The sequence below is a fragment of the Aulonocara sp. 'chitande type north' Nkhata Bay genome, linkage group LG4 (assembly GCF_057382095.1).
Source record: "Aulonocara sp. 'chitande type north' Nkhata Bay isolate Kocher_YH1m ecotype deep benthic linkage group LG4, A_spYH_male_GT1.1, whole genome shotgun sequence".
Classification (NCBI taxonomy): Eukaryota; Metazoa; Chordata; class Actinopteri; order Cichliformes; family Cichlidae; genus Aulonocara; species Aulonocara sp. 'chitande type north' Nkhata Bay.
Window position 1 is genome coordinate 3,350,488 of NC_141347.1, and position 21,894 is coordinate 3,372,381.

A 21,894-nucleotide genomic window follows, 5' to 3' on the forward strand; every position below is an offset into this window, starting at 1 on the left:
AGGCGTTCAAAGCACTTCATCACTACTGAGGTGAGGGCTACAGGGCGATAGTCATTGAGAGAAGCAGGGTGGGGTTTCTTCGGGACAGGAACAATGATGGACTCTTTGAAGCATGTGGGGATCACCGACTGAGATAAAGAGATGTTGAATATCTCAGTGAACACAGGAGCTAGCTGGTATGCGCAGTCTCTTAGGATACGACCTGGGATGCCGTCTGGTCCTGCTGCTTTCCTGGTGTTCACTCTCTTGAAGGCTCTCCTTACTTCATGCTCGGAGATGACGAGCACGTTTCCGGTGCTGGCAGTATCTTCCTGTCTGCAGCCGTTAGCGCCGCTAACACTAGCATTGTTGGAGACCTTAGCTGCAGCCTCGAAGCGAGCATAGAAAGTGTTCAGCTCGTCTGCCAGAGTCACGGCCGCGTTCGTCATACCGGTTGTTGGTGCTTTATAGTCCGTTATTGTCCTTAGTCCCCGCCACAGGCTCCTAGAGTCACTCTGTTGGAGTTGTGACTCTAGTTTCCTCCCGTAGCGCTGCTTCGCCTCTTTCACCGCCTTCCGCACGTTATATGACGCGGCTTTGTACGGGTCCATGTCCCCCGTCGTGAGTCCCGTGTTGTAGGCAGCGGTGCGGGATCTCAGAGCGTCGCGGATGGTTTTATCCACCCACGGCTTCTGGTTGGGAAACGTTGTGATAGTCTTTGTCTCCACGGTATCATCCGCTAGTTTCCCAATGAATCCCACAACCGCTTCTGTAAACATGTTGACATCATCATCGGAGCTGTTTCTGAACATGTCCCAGTCTGCGTCGTCGAGTGCGTCCTGTAATGCGGCCACCGATTGATCCATCCCGCACGCGACCTTCCTCTGAACCGGAACTTCCTGTTTCAGCCTTTGTTTGTATTTTGGCATGAGGAAGATGGCGGCGTGATCGGATTTGCCAAACGGAGGGCGAGATTGTGCCTTGTAGCCGTCCTTGACCGTAGTGTAGCAGTGGTCCAGTGTTCTTTCACCCCTGGTGGGGCAGGTGATGTGTTGATAAAAGTTCGGCGCTGCGCGTTTGAGGTTGGCACTATTAAAGTCCCCCGTTACAATAAGCGCAGCGTCCGCTTGTGGTGGAATATAAACGACACTTATAATGACCGATGTAAACTCTCGAGGTAGATAAAAAGGACGACACATGATGGACAGTAGTTCCAGATTTGGTGTGCAGGAGCGTGTGAGAGGAACAACGTTCGCACTGTTGCACCAATTGTTGTTCACCATTAAACACACGCCGCCTCCCCTTGACTTCCCCGAGTCCCGTGTCCTGTCCATGCGGTGAACGGAGAAGAACTCGGCCGGCTGGATGGCGTGGTCCGGCACCGCTGGGTTCAGCCATGTCTCGGTGAAGCAGAGGAGATTGCAGTCCCGAATTAGACCAAAATACTCAATTTTGCTCTGCAGGGGCCTGACATCCACTCACGAGGATACATAGGCAGAGCAGTGGGCTTTTTCTAGGCTCCAAATCCGCCCACATCCAAAACTGTAAGAGTCGTGAGAAAGACTCAAATACAGTGTGAGCTTATCACCGACTGCTGCCAGATAGTGAGACGAAAGAGGTGTGCTGACTCTGCCACAGTGACACTCTGAGCAGTAGAAGTGTAACTCTGTGACAGTCAGTCGATGGCTTGAGGAAAAGCTTCTCTTGTTCTGTTTGCCATAATCTGTATTTCTATACAAAGTAGTTACAGTTTTGGTGATGTGGCCTGTTGTTTACTGAAACAAAAGGATTTCACCCTGAAAGCCCCTTAACCGTTTCTGCTGGGTACTGTAGCTTTTAGCAAATATTAGTCAAGAGAATAAGAATAGTATATCTGGGGCTCACTCTAAGTCCACAATAGTTCTTGATGCTAAATAAGAGACAGGAACTCACTGAAGACAAAGGGGAATCTCTCCCTCTGAAACATAAATCTACTTCATTTCATCAGCTGTCTTTTTCTTTCACAATCAGTCTAGCAGACGCTGAGATATTAACCCATTTACCCTGCATTATTTTGCTGTAAAAAATTTAGTGCCATTTGTACTGTACATCTGTCAGTGTAACTGTTGCTGGAAGGAAGCCATTTTTCCTCCTTTGTACAGAATGACTCATCAGCTCGCTCTTCCCTCACGCCTGCTTTTGCCTCCTTCCGTCTTTACAGGATTAATCTTGGTGTCTCTTTCATTTCATGTTTCCTGCTGCTGGGTAATTAAGCCTTCTGCAGTAATGTGAGCAAAAGCAGAGGTTGTTTTTTAAACGCTCTCTTCCATCATGAGAGTAGAGCGTACCAGCGATGGACCATGAACCATGGCAAAACTAGTTCATGGTGGTTTCCAAGTTGATGTGCTGAGGCACACAGCAAGTCCACATGTGCCTCAGTATTTTTGTGTTGACACAACTTATCATTAAACCTGCACAAATCACATTCATCTCCATTTTCTTATGCTTTTCCAATTCAGGGTTATGGGAGTCTGGAGTCCAGTAACAATTGTGGGTAATTTACAATCACCAGTTAACCTAAACCCACTAACTGCATGTCTGTGGCAGCAAATGTTGGCAGCAAATTTTTTTTATTTTTTTTATTTTTTATTTATTTATTTATTTATTTTAAATTCCTATTTATTCTATTTATCCCCTTCGTATATTTTATTTATATTGTCTCTGTATTTTTTTATATATATGTATGTATGTATATATATATATATATATATATATATATATATATATATATATATATATATATATATATATATATATATAAAAATATTCTGTAACTCTGTAACTTCTGTCGGTGCTGTGCTTTTTTGGAAATCGAATTTCCCAGAGGAACCCACCCGAGGGATTAATAAAGTTCTATCTTATCTTATCTTATCTTATCTCATCTTATCTTCATCTTATCTTCATCTTATAGTCATCTTATAGTCATCTTATAGTCATCTTATAGTTTTAGTTAGAATTTCAGCATTTGACTAAATATTGTAAGATTATTGTAGACTAAATCTGAGTGGATTCAATTAACTGTAAGAGTTTGTGAGTGGGAGTTGCTCCACCATTTTACCAGGTGTTTTATTTTTCGTGACATCAAATACGAAATGTGTTGTGCGTTTGTCTGACTCTTCTCTTCCTGTGTTGACGTTTGGTTGTGTTTTTATGAGAAACAAGAAGCATCAGAACAATTGTACCGTTTCCTCCGCGCAGATCAGCGGGCATCTAACCTCACCGTTCTGCTCGGCTCACTTCCAAACGTGCACCGCTTTTCTACACAGATCTAATCGCACCATAAATTTTTGTTTTTATTCACTGATGAAAGTGCCAGTACATTTCATCATAGTTTCTGTTCTGTTATTTCTTTAGTTGTCATCTCGTTCTTGTCAGGGTGAAAAATGGTCAACTGTGGGTCAACAAAATTAACACCGGTCTCTGGACTGTGGGAGGAAGTTGGAGTCCCCAGTGAGACCCTGTGTGGAAGAACATGCAAACTGCACACTGATAGGCCCAACCACATCATGGATTTGAACCCACGACCTTCCTGGTGTGAACCAACAGTACTAATACCATGAGTGTTATGCTTGGTACAGATGCTACAAATATGCAATCAAAAATATCTTCAGTATATCTAAAGAAGACTTGGTGCTGTTGCATGTTGCAGGCTATTTCCTGTCAGTACATGAAAAGGTCACGAAAAACAAATCTGTTTCCCAAATTTCTTAGCAGTAGATTTGAGATGGAAGTATATCTCGTGTTTGCCTACACCTTGGTAAGATGTAGCAAGAGGTGCATTTGACCTCAAAACCTAGTAAAGTTGTTTTTAATGCCTGAACCTAGCCAAGCAATGCAGCTTACATTAATAATGCACTGAGAGTGATTACAAATGCAGGGTGAAACTCAGCGATGTGTATGACTCAAACTTAAAAATCTGGTTTGGGGGGTGAAATGAGCCCCTCTGAAATCTTTCTTTCTTTATGATCTCTGTAGAAGCTGCTGATAGTGGAGGTTGATGCTCTCGCTGTCCTCAGTTTGCAGAGGAAGTAGAGTCCCTGACTGTTGGGCTTTGCTGACCAGAAGAGATGTGCACACCCAGGAACTTGGTGCTGCTTACCCTCCACAGCAGCACCGTTCATTCAATTCAATACTTTATTGTCCAACGAGGGGAAGTTAGCGAGAGAAAAGAAAGAAGGGGAAAAAAAAAAAAAGAAATTTATGATTTTATTTATTTACATCAGTGGATCCATGCTGGACAGACAAACTCACTGAGGGACACAGATAAACATCCAGATGTTTCTGTGTGTTTCTGTGTTCAGAAGCAAGATAGAGACTGTGTTTATTTCAGGAACTGCTGTGAGATCGCATTGTTTCTGCAGACATAAATGCACAGGGCACACCTTTACATATTTGAAAACCACTAATATAGAAATTTTTATACATGAGAGGAACCTGCTGGAGGCTGGAGCTTTTCTGTGTGGGGTTTCCTTCTGTGTAGGTATCTGAATATACAACGCTCTTTAATTGGTTTATTTTATGTGAACAAGAGCCTTGAAAAATATAAAGGTAATACAAATACTACTAAACAATTAAAGGCTGTCATTTTAATCTGTGTGCTGCTATCTTTAAGCTAACATGTGTGATCCAGCTACAGTCTGATGGAGGACCCTCAATAGAAAAAATAAAATGAGGCTCGACTTTCACATTTTCTCTGGAGAGAAGAGGTGATATGTGTCTTTAGCATGAAGTTGACTTGCATGAGTCTAAATGAGCCAGATAGTCACACAATGAGATGTGTGTCTGACAGAGAACCCGAGGCCAGCTCGCACAGATGGAGGGAGATTAACAGAGTGTGTGTGTGTGTGTGTGTGTGTGCATTTAAATGGGGGTGCCTATAATAGACTTTCCACCCAGTAGCTGCTTTGCATACTAAATAAGTCCTGTAGCTCTAGCAGATGCAAAATGACCTCCATGCATTTGTTGGTTATGAGCTCTATCGACACTACAGAGAAGCGCTGACGTGTAAGGAAGCACGTCATTGCATACTGCTGCTTTGGTTTTTTTCTGCTGTGCATGAATCACTGTTCTTGTTTAACATGTCTGACATGAACAAATGTATGTAAATGCAGCCAGTGTTGAAGCGTCTTGATTATGCTTGAGAGCGTTTCCGTGAAGTACTCTGCCACTCCCAGCGCGCCTTCCTGCTGTACAAGCAACTCAGGGGTTTACACAGGGCCACCGACACAAACTGACAATGAAGTGCTTATCTGGATTATGGGTTGGAGTTATGGAGTGTAGCCTACTGTACCTTTACCTCATTGTATTGTGAGCTATACTGGTAACACCTCCTCCCCCACACTTTGGCTGAAAGGTAACTGTAGCACCCACATGGAGCTCTTCAAGCTCACAACTGGATACGCTCCACAGGCACGTAGCAGGGTTATCATAGTTGACTAAAACTAGATGTGAGAAAACATTCAGACGTTTGAAAAAAAAAGTACAACTAACTAACTAAAAATAGAAATATAGAGGAAATCTGTTACTTTGGTTAAACTATTATTATACATTTTACGTCACCGAGTCGGTGACAGATGTGTTTGAGACTCTGGATGTCTACAAGACTGAGCCAGCTTCTTTCAAATAGAGTAGTAATACCTGTGCTGATTTTCCTGTAGGCCCTTCACACAGTAACAATTAAATGGACTGGTTCTTATATAGTGCTTTTCGACTCTCACTGAGCACAAAGACGATTTTATACAACTTGTCTCATTCACACAAATGTCGAACTGCCAAACTTCCAATTAGTAGATGATCTGCTCTACCTCCTGAGATACTGCCACCCCTAAAAAGATCAATTAAAAAGACAAATATAAACTCTGAAACGATTAAAATGAAGCTAAAACGAAACCTTTTGAAACAATAAAAACTAAACTGACAGAAGAATGAATTAAAAACAAATGAAATAAAATTAAAAACTCATTAGAAATGACAAAACTATAGAACCTCCAAACAGACTGAGTCAGAAACACTGCCTTTACACTGGGATTCTTTATTTGAAAAAGTAACTAAGCAACTGATTGCACGACTTGCATAAGCAGCCCTGTGGCCACACTCATTGTAATGCACGCAGACTTGCAGAGGATGGTGCGATATTACACTTCAGCTAGAATCAAATGAAAGCATCCAGCAGTGCTAAATTGCATGTGAGCCACTCTTGACCTCTTTAAGACCCCAGAATCTGCTAATGGGCCTTTCTGCCTATTGCCACAGTAACTTCTGACAAAAAGATTTGCTCTGTTTGTTGCTCTAAGAATCAAGCTCAATGCACAGCCGAACAAGAGCCAAAACAAATATTTATCGATCTGAATAGTTGTTGCCAAATCTTAACATGAGAGAATATTAATTTGGCAAAAAGCAAATTGTAGCAAATAAGAGTCCTGACCTTTGATGGTGATCTTTCTCTAATTTGTAATTTAAAAAAGTGTTCTTTTTTTAAAATCCATTTGACTTAAAGCACTTTGCAAAAAAAATTCTTAGAAATGGTCAAAAATGATGGCTGGGTCAACAAAATGTGACTTTAACGTCTGAGTCTAGTTTTTCATTTTATACATTGGGTGACATCACTGCTGTGATCTTTCCCAAGAAGATTCTTCACCTGTACAGACCTAATCCTCAACCATAGCAGCAGCTCATGGGTTGCCCCGATAATCTGTCTAATCCCTGGTCACACAGGCCTAGCACTGCTGGTCTTTGAGTAAAGAGTTTGCTCAAGGTTGATTGCAGCTGCTAGCATGAAATTGGTTGCAAGGAGGTATACAGGTCTGTCCCAAAACCCTCCCTGCAATTGCTTTGGTCAGTAGCTGGTTGCTGAGGTTGCCCGCCTTGCAAACTGGTCTCTAAGCTGCAGTGAACCTGAAGACCGTTTGCCTTCAAAGTAAAAGTTTAGTTTTATGAAAAGCGCAGGCGACTGTGGAAATTTGTCTCCTTCCTCCGTCCACATGGTTTTTGAACAGTTACAACTAGCTGATTGTGTACACTCTCACCTCTGTCAGACTGCTTTTAAATGCTCTTCAGCCTGCAGCACTTCCCTCTTTTGTATCTGCTCAAGGCATCTATTGAAACTGTGACCTCATGCAAATACTTGCGTATTGTGATTGATGATAATCTTTCCATTAAGCCACACATTGAGCACCTGTTAAGGAAACTTGAAGTTGGGCCTCTTTTTCTGAAATCTATTGTGTTTCTCTTTCACCGCAGGAAAAAGGCTTGTTGCTACCACTTTTTTACCCGTCCTAGATTACGGTGATATAATTTACACGAACACCTTTGCTCATTCTCACCATCTTTCGGACTCTGTTTATCACGGGACACTTTATGATTTATGACTGGTTGTAAACCTTTAACACATCACTGTACTTTATATTTTCTGGCTGGCCCTCGTTGGCCTTATGCAGGATGATTCACTGGTATAATCTATAAATCTATTTGTGATTTACTCCCTGCTTATATATCAGATTACATGTTACATAAACATCTTAGTCATAGTCTGCAGTCTCTTCATTACATTCATCGTTCCATCAGTTTGTACAGAACTTGGAAAACAGGATTCTCCTTTTCTGCTCCATGTTCATGGAAAACATTACAGAAGGATTTGCAGCTCTCAGCTGATTTCACTTGCAGATGTAAAAGACGTTCAAATGACCCTGTAAAATCATCACTAGGAACGTATTCCTGTTTCTGACATGACTGTGTAAACATTAGACTCTTCTTTTTTTTTATATTTCCTATTTAATTGCTGTTGTATTTTTGTTGTCATTTAATACGTTTGTCTCTCTTGTAAATGAGACATTGAGTCTAAATGGGGCTACCTGTATAAACAAAGGTAAAATAAAAACCAATTTTGTCATCTAAACTCTGGTAATTTTAGTCTTGTTAATTAAATAAAATATCATAAGATTCTTGTAGACTAAATCACAAGTTGATTCATTTGACTAAAATTTAAGGTTTGTTGTGTTTTTACCGGTAAAAGTTGCTCCATGTGGTTTATACAGAGTCGTATTGTTCTTGGCATCAAATGCAAAATGTGTCCAAGTGTTTTTACTTAACCTCCTAGGACTGCCGTCCACATATGGGGACATGACATTTTGGGTTGTCTAGACCACAAACTAAATTTTGCTCTTTCAAATGAGCCATATGGCTCAAAGGGGCACAGTTGTTGTTTCACAGTTGTTGTTTTTGTGCTCAGGAAAAATTCTGCTGTGTTCAGACACCAAATATAGAGTTTTGCACATCATTACTCAAATGTGACTTTATGGTCCCCACGGACCGGTTTATGTCCAACAATATTTTATGGACCGGCCTTTAAGGCGTCACCGATAAATACAACAAAATAAAACCAGTACCTGTACCAAAATTTGTTCATAACACACAGGAAAAGACCCAGGGAAACCTAAACGATAAAAACTGATTAAAAACCCCGAAACCATAAATTTCACACCCGAGCCTCAACTCTTGCGGCCCGGTACCAAACGACTCAAGGACTGGTATCAGGCCATGGCCCGGGGGTTGGGGACGGCTGTTCTATCGAACACTATAAAGCCGACAAAGAGAAATTAGAAATGCATACCATGAGTTCAGGTTTTAGGAGAATAATCGCTGTCTTGTTTTCGGCAAGGGAAAAAAGGTTGTAGAAAAAAAATCTTTAAAAATGGATCAAAGTAATCACAAGGAGGTTTTTTGTGTACCCAGCGACCGCCAGCAAGCACTTGCCAACCGATTGTGGGCCTTTGCTGTGTAAATGTAGCCTTTGTGAGGTCCTCTGTTGCTGTGATCAAGAGGGAAATCTTGTCCAGACCCTACTGACTTTTGCCTGTCTTTTCCTCTGCCAACACAATGTGGTTGCCTCTCTAACTTGTTTTTCTTTTCTTTTTTTCTTCCATAGGCGAAGCCCCTAAATGACCCTATCCACTCTGAATGAGAGGGCAAGATTCGACTTGTTTCAGACTCTGGCCACCAGCATTCTTTACCAGTGTAGAAGATTAGACTTGACAGCACAGTTTTACCTCCCGTCATTGGTTCCAGTCAGAGAAAACCACATCTGCTTTCTACCTCGAAGGGAAATAGAAAAGGAAGAAACATCCGTTTACTTTCCATGATTAGTTCCTCATCTTCTTCTCATTGCAGTGTTTTTCCATTTTACCTCAGGGATCCTCTCCCACTGTCTACCTCCACCACTGAAACAGCCAGCCCAGTGACTGGAACACGAAGCAATAATACACCCGTGACCTGCCGCTGTTGTTACCGTGACAACCAGTATTGCCTCTCAAGATCTCAGTGCAACCGTGACGTGAGCAAAGACCTTTGACCTGTAACCACCTGCCAGCCCTTACCTGTTCACGGCCTAAATAGAACCGATCAACACAAACCTGGTCTGCTTCTTACCTAAAGGAAAACCCTCATTAAGCTCACACTTTCTACTTCAGGCAGACAACTGTATACCTCAGCAAACACAACTTCTGGATAGTCAGGAAACAGAAGTAAACTTTCAGTCACGACTCACTATCCTGGTGCTTTAATCTACCCAGCAGGCGACACATGCTCACTAACCTGATGCTTTAAGCCACACAGTAGACTTCTCACTCTGGAATCTTCCAATTGCCTTAAAGGCACGAGTATAGCAACAGTAGCCAGGTACTTGCACAAAACTTCAGTTCATCTGATCCTCAGCAAAGTCACATCATACACAAGCCTCAAGATCTGAGCAGTAGCAGAAATCAGCAATCGCTCAGGGGACGGCTTTGGAAGTACCCCCACCGCCTTGAGTTTGGACGTCTCTGTGGGACAGCTGGAGTAGTGAAGCTACCCCAGGAAGAGGAGAAAGTATTGGGAGCCTCATGTTCTCTTACTACTCTGCAGGAAGATGCAAAAAATAAAGAACTGACTGTCAGATGTAACAGAGCGTTATATGCCCGAACGAAGTAAACACAGAACATATCCGTATGGTGACGGAGAAGAATAAAAGAAGGAAACAAAACAAGCTTCTCCTACAGATGAGAATATAATGGTGAGTCGTTTTTTTTTTTGTTTGTTTCACCCCCCACCCCTACCCCCTTTAGTTTTATATTTTTCATTTCTTATAGGTATCACTAACTGACATTTGAATGACATTTCTGCCTTATTAAATGATACAGAGTGGAGCCAGACAGAAGATTAGGGAGAGATGGAAGGAGCGCTATGCAGTAAAGGTCATTAAATGCTTCAATAAATCTTAACAAAGAAACATCACACTACTTTCTAGCCACACTGAGGTTTATTGCTTTAAACAATTGAAAGTTAAATATGACAAATTATCAGTGGCTGTGTCACATTTTGATGGTGCATATGGTGCCTTTAAGTGGTCCTTAACATTTAGCTTGATGGCTATAATAGAAACAAAGTCGACATTTAGGGCCATCTGCCTAAAAACTTGAGTAAAACGTCTTCTAGTATTTCGAAATCATGTGCTGTGAGATGATAAAATGTTCAAAATATAGATTTTTCTAGTATGACTCCAGGAAAGGATGGAAAACAGTGTTGCTCTGTCACTGAAATGTCTCGGTGTCCATCGTTATGAAATCTTGTTGAGACTTTTAGGGTTCCAGGACACTGTATCAATGACTTTGGGAAGCTCCTGACCTTTTCATTTGTCACTGAAATATCTCTGTAGCTGTTGGATCGGATGGTTTGGTATAAAATCTGGTACGTTTATATTCTCTATGGTGAATTTTGACAAGTGTGATCTTTCATTTTGCACCAATGTCACGTTTAGCAGTCGAAAATCTGCCATTCCTGTCAGCTACAGTAATACTTTGTGCTTGTGCTAATAGTTAGCATGCTAACACATTACACTAAAGAGAATATAACCAGCATGTTGACATTGGCAGTTAGCTCAAGGCTCTGATGTGCCTAAACTGACAGAGCACCTAGGTCATGAACATGTTCTGAACAGATCTGTGAACAAAGCTCAACTGAGCTCTACGAGATTAATTTTAAGCTCAGTGAGATTCTCGTGTGTTTCACCTGTGAGAACATAGCCTCCACCTGCAGATGTAGTTTGCTATAGAGAAAGTTTACTACTTTTGTTTGGGTCCTGCTCAGAATAATAATTTAGTAGGACTGTGAATTTTTCATTTAGGAGGTCTCCATCCTTCACTCCTGAGAGATTCAAAGGTCGTGCATTGCATCTGCTGTCTTTTCTTTGGTCTTTTTTTTCCCTCTTTCTTTCTTCAGTACAGCAAACGACAGCTTGAATGTACGACATCGAATGCAGGGTTTGTTTATAGCTGTGATCATGGAACTGATCGTGCTTAGCTTTAATCAGCGTAAATCACTTTTTGAGGATCGAGTCGATGTGTTCCACTAACATTAAAGCCAGCTAATATTCATCAGATTAGCCCACCTGTCCCATGTTCTTGTTCAATCTTGTCTTATTTTAAGATATGTTCGCAATACTTGACATGGGTTACATATGTCTTCCTTTTTAAAAAAAAAAAAAAAAAAACATGAAAAGAAAAAACAAAAAATGGCAATTTGCCGGTAAACAATTGCACCACCTCGTCTTCTAGTACATCAGAGGCTGTCCATGAACCTAAAATTAAGTCGGGCTAGCATTCATTAATTTATGCTGCATGAGTGACTGACTGGAGCTTTCAGGACTCGAAAGAGTCTAATGAGAGTGATGGAACAGTTTCGAGAACAAGAAACGGATGCAGGATAACAGAGCACACAATTATTCAAAGCTTGTTAAAAAAAATAAATAATTAAAGTCTCTAAGAGACTGAGGAGTTGAAACTTATCTCAACCATTTCGCTTAATAAGTGTGATAAGTGTGCAAATCAGGACATTTATGGTTGGGAGTTTAGACGAACGTGAATTATAGATTGAACTTTGGTGGTAGAGCTTTATAAATGGATAACGTGAGATGGTTTAACTTTGAAGTCCATCCAACCTTTTCTTACAGAACAATGGTGAGTACAAAATGTCACTGTGACATATACAGAGTTTCATTACTGAGAATATCTCCATAGTGTTAGACATTGGTTGACTGCACAAAAGTTTTATGGTTGGAAGGAGGCAGACATTCTTTAATTCTTTACAAAAGCCTTGTTTAATTTTTAATTTCAAACATGCAGAGAGGGGTTACTGTACTGGATTAAATTCCTTGCAGAGCTTTCAGATGTTTCATTTGATCATGGTTAATGTCAAGGGTGTTGCATGTCTCTTTTATTTTTATTTATTTGTTATTAGATTGTTGTCTAACATGTTGTGGCTAAAACTATCCGGTTGTTCAGTGATGATGCGACGAATCCTACTTCCGGGTCTAAAGTAGTCTGTGTTTAATATGGCTTTTGTGTTGTTAACATGTTCAATGTTATGTATTTTCTTCTATTTGATCTCAAAAAGCTCCTAAAACAGTCAGTGATCCCTGTTGACCTCCCTCGGCTTTTATTACCGCTAATTATTTATTTAAGCTCAGTTTTTAAAACCTTAGGATGTAACTACAGCCCAGCCCATGCAGCAGTATATGAATGACCTCGTATTGTGGATGGATTATCTCAGTTGTTCTCCTGGCTGAAGTTTGGTCCTTTTACAGCATCCTGCCATGCGATTACATTTGTTCCTGACCACCGAGAACACTCACGTTAACTTTCATCCAGTGGAAAAAAAGTTAGCTTGTTTATATTATGCTAACATAGCTGTGTCGCTAGCGGTCACGTAGCACATCATTATATACCAGCTAGCCCAACTTCAGTAACCCTACAAACGTCACTGCTGTTTAGTTTTCTGTCTTCATTTATGTTGGAAGTGATAGCAGAGCTGTACGTTTTAATTTGTTTCCAAAACCCCGCAGTCAGGACATGCTATATTGTATTTAGATAGAAGCTAGTGAGCTAACTCCCTGCTAACTTCTAACTCCGTTAAATGTCATAAATTCCGTTTTCATGGATGCCTGGATGTTAAACTCAACTGTTACACCTGGTAGAGCAGAACGCTGATCATTTTATTAAAGATGAAAGACTTTAGACAGTTTTTCAACTCTCAGTAATGCCATAGTGATCGTTTCATATATGGACCTGCAGCAGAGTTTAGGTCCAGACACGGCTAGTGACGTCAGACTTAACGACCGGATAGTCCCCACCAAGGTGCTGTGACGTAAAACTACATTTAATCTGAGAACTGGTAGTTGGAGGTCTGGACTAAGCAATGTTACATTGTGGCTTAGATTAAAAAAAACTTTACTAAGTCATAAGGCGACTGTTGAGATACAGCTGTAGAGATGATGCATAACATTGGTCCTGCATGTTGACTGTTGTCTGAAATGCACTGACACAATACAGATATTTATTGATGTGGCCACACGCTGATTCCTCTAAGTGTGAAGATGTAGTGCAGAGGATGAGTTTGAAGAGGAACAGGAATTACAAAGTCAGATTTCAGCTGCGGTTTAGGGAACGGGAAAGATGGAAAAAGAAGTTTGAGGGAGGACGGAAAGAGACAAAGATGAATTCTCAGCCTCACCTGAGAACCTTTGTCCCCTCCATTCAGCTCTTCCACAGGCAGACAGGGAGTCTGAGTCATGCTTATTATGCTCCATCATTGATAGTCTCCTCACGTCATGCAGTGATGTATAGAACGCAAAGCCAGCATTAGTCAGTCAGGTCAGTGGTTTGTTAGCGTGGCAAGCACAATAACTGAGCAGTTGTGTTTTTGTGTTGAGTTTAGGAAGCTTTGGCCATGTTGAACCAGTCAGAAGGCTTGGAAAAGCACACAAGTGTGTTAAATGGCCCAGCTGTTCTGTCACTGCAGAAAGGGCACATGGGGCAACGGAGGCTGGATGACATCCCATTATCTCGTCGTGTGTGTGTGTGTGCGTGTGTGTGCGTGTGTGTGTGCTTGCGCAGATACAAGAGAGTGGAGCTTTGAATGAGTCATCCATGTGCTCTCTGAGACAATTGCTGCAATCATGCTCTCCGTGTGTGTGTGTGTGTGTGTGTGTGTGTGTGTGTGTGTGTGTGCGTGTGCGTGCGCCCACCAGAGAGAATGAAAACAGTCCGCCTGTGAAAAACCTTTTTAAGCACATGAAACATTTACAGTGGTTCGCTGTAGTCTTGTGTGTTTGTTTAGTTTGATGTTGTTCAATCTGAACAATTAACATGCAAACTTCATGCATGCAGACACATAGACGTGGTGAAGAGGACCTGCTGAAGTCCAAGCTGAGCATCAGAATGAGAAATAAAATGAAGATTTAAACGACTTTGAACGTGTCATCGTTGTTGGTGCCAGATAGGCTGGTCTGAGTCCTTCACAAACTGTCGATGTGTCAGAAAGAAACAAATATTCAGTGGGCTGCAGTTCTCTGGGTGCAAATGTCTTGTTGATGTCAGAGAAGAAAGGATTGACTTCTTCAAGCTGCTAGAAATGCAACAGTTTAATCAGGGTATGCAGAAGGATATATGTTTGGAAAACACACCAAGCCTTGAAGCTGACAGGCTGCAGCAGCAGGAGACCACACCGGTTGCCACTCCTGTCGGCTAAGAACAGGAAACTGAGGCTCATAATGGCTCAGCAGACATTTGGATGGTAGGATGAACGACGTGAAAGCACAGATCAAACCGGCAGGTGGTGGCTGTAATGGTGTGGGCGCATAAGCTCAAATCATGTCAAACTAGTTTCTGCTGTTATATCATTGATAGGAAATTATTAAGAGTTTGTGTTATTTATATCTCCTAAAATGTCAGCTCTGTGAAGTTGGCGGTTAAAGTTTGTCGAAGCTGGCCTGTACAGAACAAGTGTGTTAACAAGTTGATTTGTCTATGACCAGTAAGACCAGACTTGGTTACAGCTGCTGGTCAGATTTCAGGGAGGTCTCGGCAGCTTTTAGACTTTATAACAGGACGATGCTGAGGAAGGCGACCTCTGTCATGTTATGCCTTTTATACCTGCTGCCGTTATCATGGTTAATAACACTAAACCATGAGTGTTGTTGCTACTACTGCACATTGCACTTTGTTGATGATCAAATTATGCTGTTGTGTCTGGGCTGGTTTTTGTGTTGTTTCATGCGTGGACATACTGCAGATCAGTTTCCCTTTGGGAACAATAAAGTTGAAGTGCTTTGGAGCTTCTGCTCACAGCAGCTACATAAAAGTGTCATGAACTGGCTGTGTGGAGGCAGATGAGGACCCAATCGCAAACTCACAGAGGCAGGAATGAACTCAAAATTCACAGCTTTATTGCTGGAGAGCAGAACCATACAAATTAAACCGGGAAACTATAACGTAACACACAGAGAAACACACGGCCATGGATGAGGGAGAACGCGACACCGAACTGAGGGAGACGCAGACATAAATACACAGAGGGTTAATGAGGGAAGTGGGAACACACGGGGAACACAGGTGACACCGATAATCATAACAAGACACGGCAGGAGTAAATGCAACACTGACGGGAGACTGTCAAAGTCTCCCAACAGCCCAAACCCGAGAACCAAAAGACAAGAAAAAAAAGGAACAACCCACCCAGGGCGGGAGGCGGCGGACCAGGACGGAGGGAACGAAACCAAACAAAAGGCAAGGAGCATGAGACCAAAACAGAGTCCACAAATACAAAAAAATGGATCAAAACATGGAAGCACTGCCCAAAGAGGTCAGAAGGTTAACCCGGGGGGCGACAGCACAAAAGTTCACAGTTCAGCTGTTCCGGAGGCCGGCCGCGTGGAAGACGGCAGTGGCTACAGAGCGGGTCCGGAGGCCGGCCGCGTGGAAGGCGGCGGCGGCGGCTCCCAAGCGTCGGGCGTACTGGTCGAGGCTTGGTGGGCACAGGACGAGGCAGGACCAGACGGTGGCGTGGCAGCAACAGGCGACGGAGCTGGAACAGATGCGGGGGCCGGACCAGGCGAAGCCGAAGCGGTGGCCGGACGAGGCGAAGCAGAGGCCGACCGCTGGACCAGGCGACGTTGAAGGCAAAGCAGAGGCCGGACCGGCGTGGGTGCAGCTGATGCAGAGGCCGGACCCGGCGAAAGCGACCTGGACCCTCCAGCGGAGACGAGGAGGTGCTGGCCGGGCTGACCAGAGCCGCTAGCGGAGATGAGGAGGTGCGGGAGGGGTTCCCCTGAACCCCCAGCGGGAACAGATGCAGAGCCAGCAGGTGCAGAGACTTCTGGCTGAGGGGACGCTAACTGTAGCTGCACAGGGCACGCAGTCGGCTTGGGATGCAACGGCTGGGGCTGTGGAGGGCAAACAGTCTGTCCAAAGTTTGTCAGCATCATGCAGTCCTCAGCTGGCGGAGAAAGCTCACAAAGGCTTCCAGCTGAGGTTGGCAGTGTCTGAATGGGTTGCTGAGCTATGAACTGGGCTGGTGACTGAGCTAACAACTGAACTAGAGACGGAGCTGGTGGCAAAATGGGGAACTGGGCTAATAACTGAGCTAATGACTGTGCTATGGACAGAAGTGCAAGTTGTAGTTGTGGTTGTAGTGATGGTGGAACAGCAGGTAGTTGAACTTGTGATTGAGCAGGTGACTGACTCTTGGCTGCTCTCCTCCGGGGAACAGGAACGGGTGCTGGGCCTGGCCGAACACCAGCCATCCCCACCCGAGGAACTGAGACGGGTGCAGCAGCCAGCAGGGTCACAGTTGACCTCACCCGGGGAACTGGAACAGGCGCAGGCAATGGCTGGGTGTCCATCAACCCCACCCAAGGAGCAGGTATGGGTGCCGGGATGAATGGAACCTCTGCCAGGCTGAAGACAGAAGCAGGGACCTGCTGGACCTCAGCCACCCTCACCCGAGGAACTGATACGGGTGCGAGGGAAAGCTGGGCCCGCGCTGCCCTGGGTACAGGAACTGGAGGCAGAGTTAAACTGACATGACCGGGGAACAGAAAAGTTAACCTGTGCAACCAGCTCTGCAGTGCTCAAACTAAAATCTTTTGCCAGTCTGTGTATAGCAGATGAAACCTTGCGGCTCTTAACCTTAGCAGGCATTGAATACACAGTTTCAAGGAGTCCACGAGGAAAAACAGAAACTGTCTCCTGCTTAGCAGGCACGAGAGAAGGTGAGGTTACACAGGTAGCGTCCGAGTTAGCACTTTCAAGTTGTGGTACAGAAAAAACCACAGCCTGAGAAACTGACGGAGCAACACTGGGAGTCACAGATACAAGAGCTGGTTCAAAGATTAAACTGTTCATAGCAGAGGAATGGCTACTAGTCTCTGTGTCACCTGGCTCAGGCAGAATGCTAGGAGTAGACCTTAAATTTGCTTGCTCAGCAACACAGGTCTCATTCTCAGTAACTCTTTGAGGAGATGAGAAAGCAATGGCTGGTTGAGGAATATCAGACACGTCTAAAGACAAAACAGGCTGGAACATGAGACAGTCACTAGAAGGAGCATCACCTAGAGAACACTCAGTCTCAGATGGTTTGTGCTCCTCAGCCTGCACTGTCACATCTAGAGCTAATGATGGTGGTGGTGTGTGGCTGAGCTCAGACTGGGAAACCTCAGAATGTACAGGCTGATTAAAGCAGTTCTGCGGGGCTACCATGCTGGTAGCAGTATGTAGGTGAGTCTGGTGTGGAATAACAGTCTAACTCTACAGGTGAAGCATTCATATTAGTTAACTCGGGGAGATCACTGCGAGCATTACAAGAATCTGAGGGCTCAAAAACACAAAGATTACTAGCGAGAGCAACTGGTGAATAATCTGACACGGAGGTGCCTCGCTGTATAGTGTCTCTAGAGTCCAAACACAAAGTGGCAGAATTGTCTGAGTTAGGCAACACAATATCCACGGAGGGCCAAACAGTGCTACTCACGGTGGTGGATAAGTCATGAAGTCCGTGTTCAGAACGTTTGGGCTGAGTGTGTGACGCACAGACGCTGAGCTGTACTGGCACGACGGCGGCGTGAACGCCGTTTACGTCGAGAAGGGGGAGGAGATATATTTAGATTTGAAGGCTGCTGTAAGATGAGGCAAAGGAAGGGGACTGTAATTAAATAAAAGATCAGTGATTACTGCAGGGCTCAATGAAATTTGTCTCTAGTGACTGCTTTGGAAACTTTTTAGTTGGATACTAAGCTGATTTGAAAATATTACGTCGGTTAAATGCTGATGGTGTTTGCATGTATTAGGTTTAGTTTTGCTCTATTTAGATAAAGCAGCTGTCTGTTCTTGTAAATTAAGAGGAAGAAGAAGTATTGTAATTATAAAGTCTTCGTTGCTTCTGTTTCAGTTAAGTCTCATATCAGAAATGTAAATCTTTTGAGAAATAGTCCCCGTCAAATGGGATGAGCCTTAATGGTAGCACTGCTGGTATAGTCTGTTGCTCTACTGCGTTGTTTTGCCATGTTATATATTTAATGTTAATACTTACCGTTCACCCGCATTAACAGTAGTTTTGCTCGTTAGCTTGCATTCCGCTAAATAGATTCGTTAAGTCAGCTGACAAAGTCGAGAGCTGTAGAAACTAGAAGCTGCTAGCGATTTACCTCCACTTTAAATGAATTAAATGTCATTATAATTCCATGCCCTGCTTCTTGTTCCTGCTGGGTCAGCAGGGCTGAGCATCAGGAGCTGATTGTTCCTACGTGTTTTGAGCAGCGGGGGCAATTATGCGGCTGCAGCAGGGCCGCAGCTTGTGAAAGAATAGCACCAACGGTTGACGGAGGGACGAGGGAGAGTGCAGTCATTCTGACACATCCACAGAAACATGGAGGAGAGGCGAAAGGAAGGTCAGCCGTGGCAGACCTACATTGTTGGCGGCCCTCACACACTGGCTCATCATTAGAGAGGTACACAAAGGAGCAGAGGTGGAGGGGCTGCAGGGATGTGGAGAAAGCTGGACAGCTTTGATGTCAAAAGGCTGGTGTGTTTGTGTGTGTGGAACAAATGTATCTGCTGTGAATAAAATATGGGCTTGCAAGTCTTTGTAATCTGTTTTTGTGTACATGTTACACAGCGTCCCAGCTTTTTTTTTTTTTTTTTTTAACCTACAAATAAAAAAAAATGACTGCAATAATTTATTATTGTTTAATCTGTTTATATTTGTTTAGTTTTTTGTGTTTAGCAGTTTGTCTCAAACTGTAAAAAAAAAATCAGGTTCTCACTAAACAACAAAACATTAAATGTTTTGTTATCTGTCAGCATTAAGGTAAAATACACGAAGATTACAAATCCTCACATTCTCAGGTTTTAGTATTTAATGTAATCAGTATCTGTTAATCAGTTGATAAGCTGAACTTTATGGCTTTTAAATTTGGACACACAAAAGATCACACGCGAGCTAGAATTTGGTTACTGTAGCTTCCAAATTCAAGGTGTTATTTGTTTTCAGACACAACTATAGCTCAGGGACTTCTAAATCATCATGCTGTGTAAAATCAGAGTGTACATGTTATCCTGTTAAGATGCTACTTGAGAAAAATGTCTTTGAACTCTTGTTTCTTTTTGCTTTTTTTAATCTATTTTCCCTCTGACTATGGAATAATTACTGAGAAGTGCATGGTACTCTTTAGACTGGTACTTTTCTACTCTATTTGACCAATGAAGGAACTTTCTTACTACAAGACTGACAAACACATTCATACAACATGCAGACTCGAGGAATCGGGGATCACACCGCCAGCCTTCTGAGCCACAGCCTTTCCTATTAGGAATTTTATCTTGATTGATAAGAACTAGTAACTACTACAAGTCCTTTGCAGACAGAGTACTTTGGAAAAGTCTTCAGCTACTCTTGTTGAAGATCTTTCAAAGATTTTCTTTGGACAAAGGCTACCTGACTATTTTGATAGGAATGATACTTAACACTGGTTCATCCCTTGAGTTGGGCACGTTTTTATGCTTGACTGAGTCAGTGATATCTACACAGAACTGACAATTTGGTAAATAACCAATTAATTTATAATAAGTGAAAAAGAAACAGTACATCATGTGAAGTGGGCTAACCAGGCTAAATGTCACGGCTAAAGTAGTTTTCACTTATGGGATTTTCCGTACAGAAAAGGACAGAAAATTAATTTTCCATTCAGATGGAATGGTACAAAAGGAAGGCTTTGTGGCTGTGCTACATTAAACGAGCCGTTCTATTTCATATATCCAAAAGCAATGCAATGAAATTCCATTTTATGATTTTCAAAATGAAAGTAGCTCCTCAGTTGTTCAGGCATCATCTGACGCCCACACAGCTACTTTAAAATGCAAGTAAACAGATGAGGGGAAAAATGGGGGGTGATGCCCACTCAAGTGCACGCACAGATGCAAATTAAAAGGATAGGCATGCATACTGACTCGGTGCATACAGAGACAGTTACCTAAATTCACCCACACATACACACTCTTCCAACAGCCCGTAATTGCAGTCGCTGGCAGAGAAAACAGCAGCTGTACATAGTCAAAGAGAGCGGAGGAAACAATGAACACACAGAGCAGATGACTGCTGTAAGTAAAAGAATGAAAGTGGAGCAAGCGAGGAATGGAGGAGGGCACGGCGCTGAAATGAACAACGGTGGAAACAAACAGGGTTTGAGTTTGAGAAAGTCGAGGCAGAAATTAGCATGCCGGGATTACAATTTGAAAAACATTTTCTACATATTCACGTTTATTTTTAATCAAACCATTACCTAAAAAGATAAGATAAGATAACCTTTATTAGTCCCACACGTGGGAAATTTGTTTTGTCACAGCAGGAAGTGGACAGTGCAAAAGTTATGAGGCAAAAATTAGAATACAATAAGAATAAATACAGTACACAACTGTACAGAATAGAATAAAATAAAATACTATATACAGTAGAATACAATAAAATAAATATACAATAAGATAAAAATAGAATACAAATACAAATACTATATACAACTGAGTAAAAATACAACGATGACAGAAAGGATTATTGCACTTAGTATTATTGCATATGTATGGATGTGTGTGCTTGATCAGTTAAAGTCTTTATTATGGAGTCTGACAGCAGTGGGGAGGAAAGACCTGCGAAATCTCTCCGTCCCACACCGTGGGTGCCGCAGTCTCCCACTGAAGGAGCTGCTCAGTGCTGTCACAGTCTGCTGCATGGGGTGGGAGATGTTGTCCATCAGGGATGACAGCTTAGCCGCCGTTCTCCTGTCACTCACCACCTCCACTGGGTCCAGAGGGCATCCTAGAACAGAGCTGGCCCTTCGGATCACCCTGTTCAGTCTCTTCCTGTCCCCAGCAGAGATGCTGCCGCCCCAGCAGACCACACCATAAAAGATAGCAGAAGCCACAACAGAGTCATAGAAGGTCTTCAGGAGTGGGCCCTCCACTCCAAACGACCTGAGTCTCCGCAGCAGGTACAGCCTGCTCTGCCCTTTCCTGTAGAGGGCGTCTGAGTTATGAGTCCAGTCCAGTCTATTGTTCAGATGAACACCAAGGTACCTGTAGCTGTCCACAGCCTCAATGTCCATACCTTGGATTAGGGCTGAACGATTATGGAAAATAATCTAATTGCGATTTTTTGCCCCAATATTGCGATGCGATATGCGATTATTTTTTAAGGTCTTTGTCTTCTGTATTATTAAACAAAGACAAGCAATACATCATATAGTATGGCCAATACTATATTACATTAATTTTAAACTGTTCTTTCCTGGAAGACAGACCTCTGTTATGATGACATGAGGTGATGCATGAATTGATGACTGACATTTTTATTTAACTTCTTCAATCACAACAGTATATTTGAACATACACAATAGTTTATTTTTAGCTTACAAACATCTGAGCATAAAGTGCTGACAAGGAACCCTGGTGTAAACATTAAAATGAAAGTCAGTACAATGTGCAGATTGCAGAAATATACATAAACAAAATCAGTGGCTTTACC

The 21,894-nt window shown here is 42.7% G+C and overlaps 1 protein-coding gene across 5 annotated transcripts in view; it reads left to right on the forward strand.

Moving 5' to 3' along the window:
- The window catches only part of LOC147331753 (thyroid hormone receptor alpha), a 117,929-nt gene that overhangs the window by 29,787 nt on the left and 66,248 nt on the right, over window positions 1–21,894 (forward strand). For 4 of the 5 annotated variants that reach the window (XM_086287964.1, XM_086287965.1, XM_086287960.1 and 1 more), the window contains exon 3: window positions 8,942–10,063. The gene's annotated coding sequence lies outside the window, so the exon portion shown is untranslated. Of the gene's footprint in view, window positions 1–8,941; window positions 10,064–10,190; window positions 10,245–21,894 lie in introns of all 5 variants that reach the window. The other variant, XM_086287962.1, reaches the window with a different exon arrangement.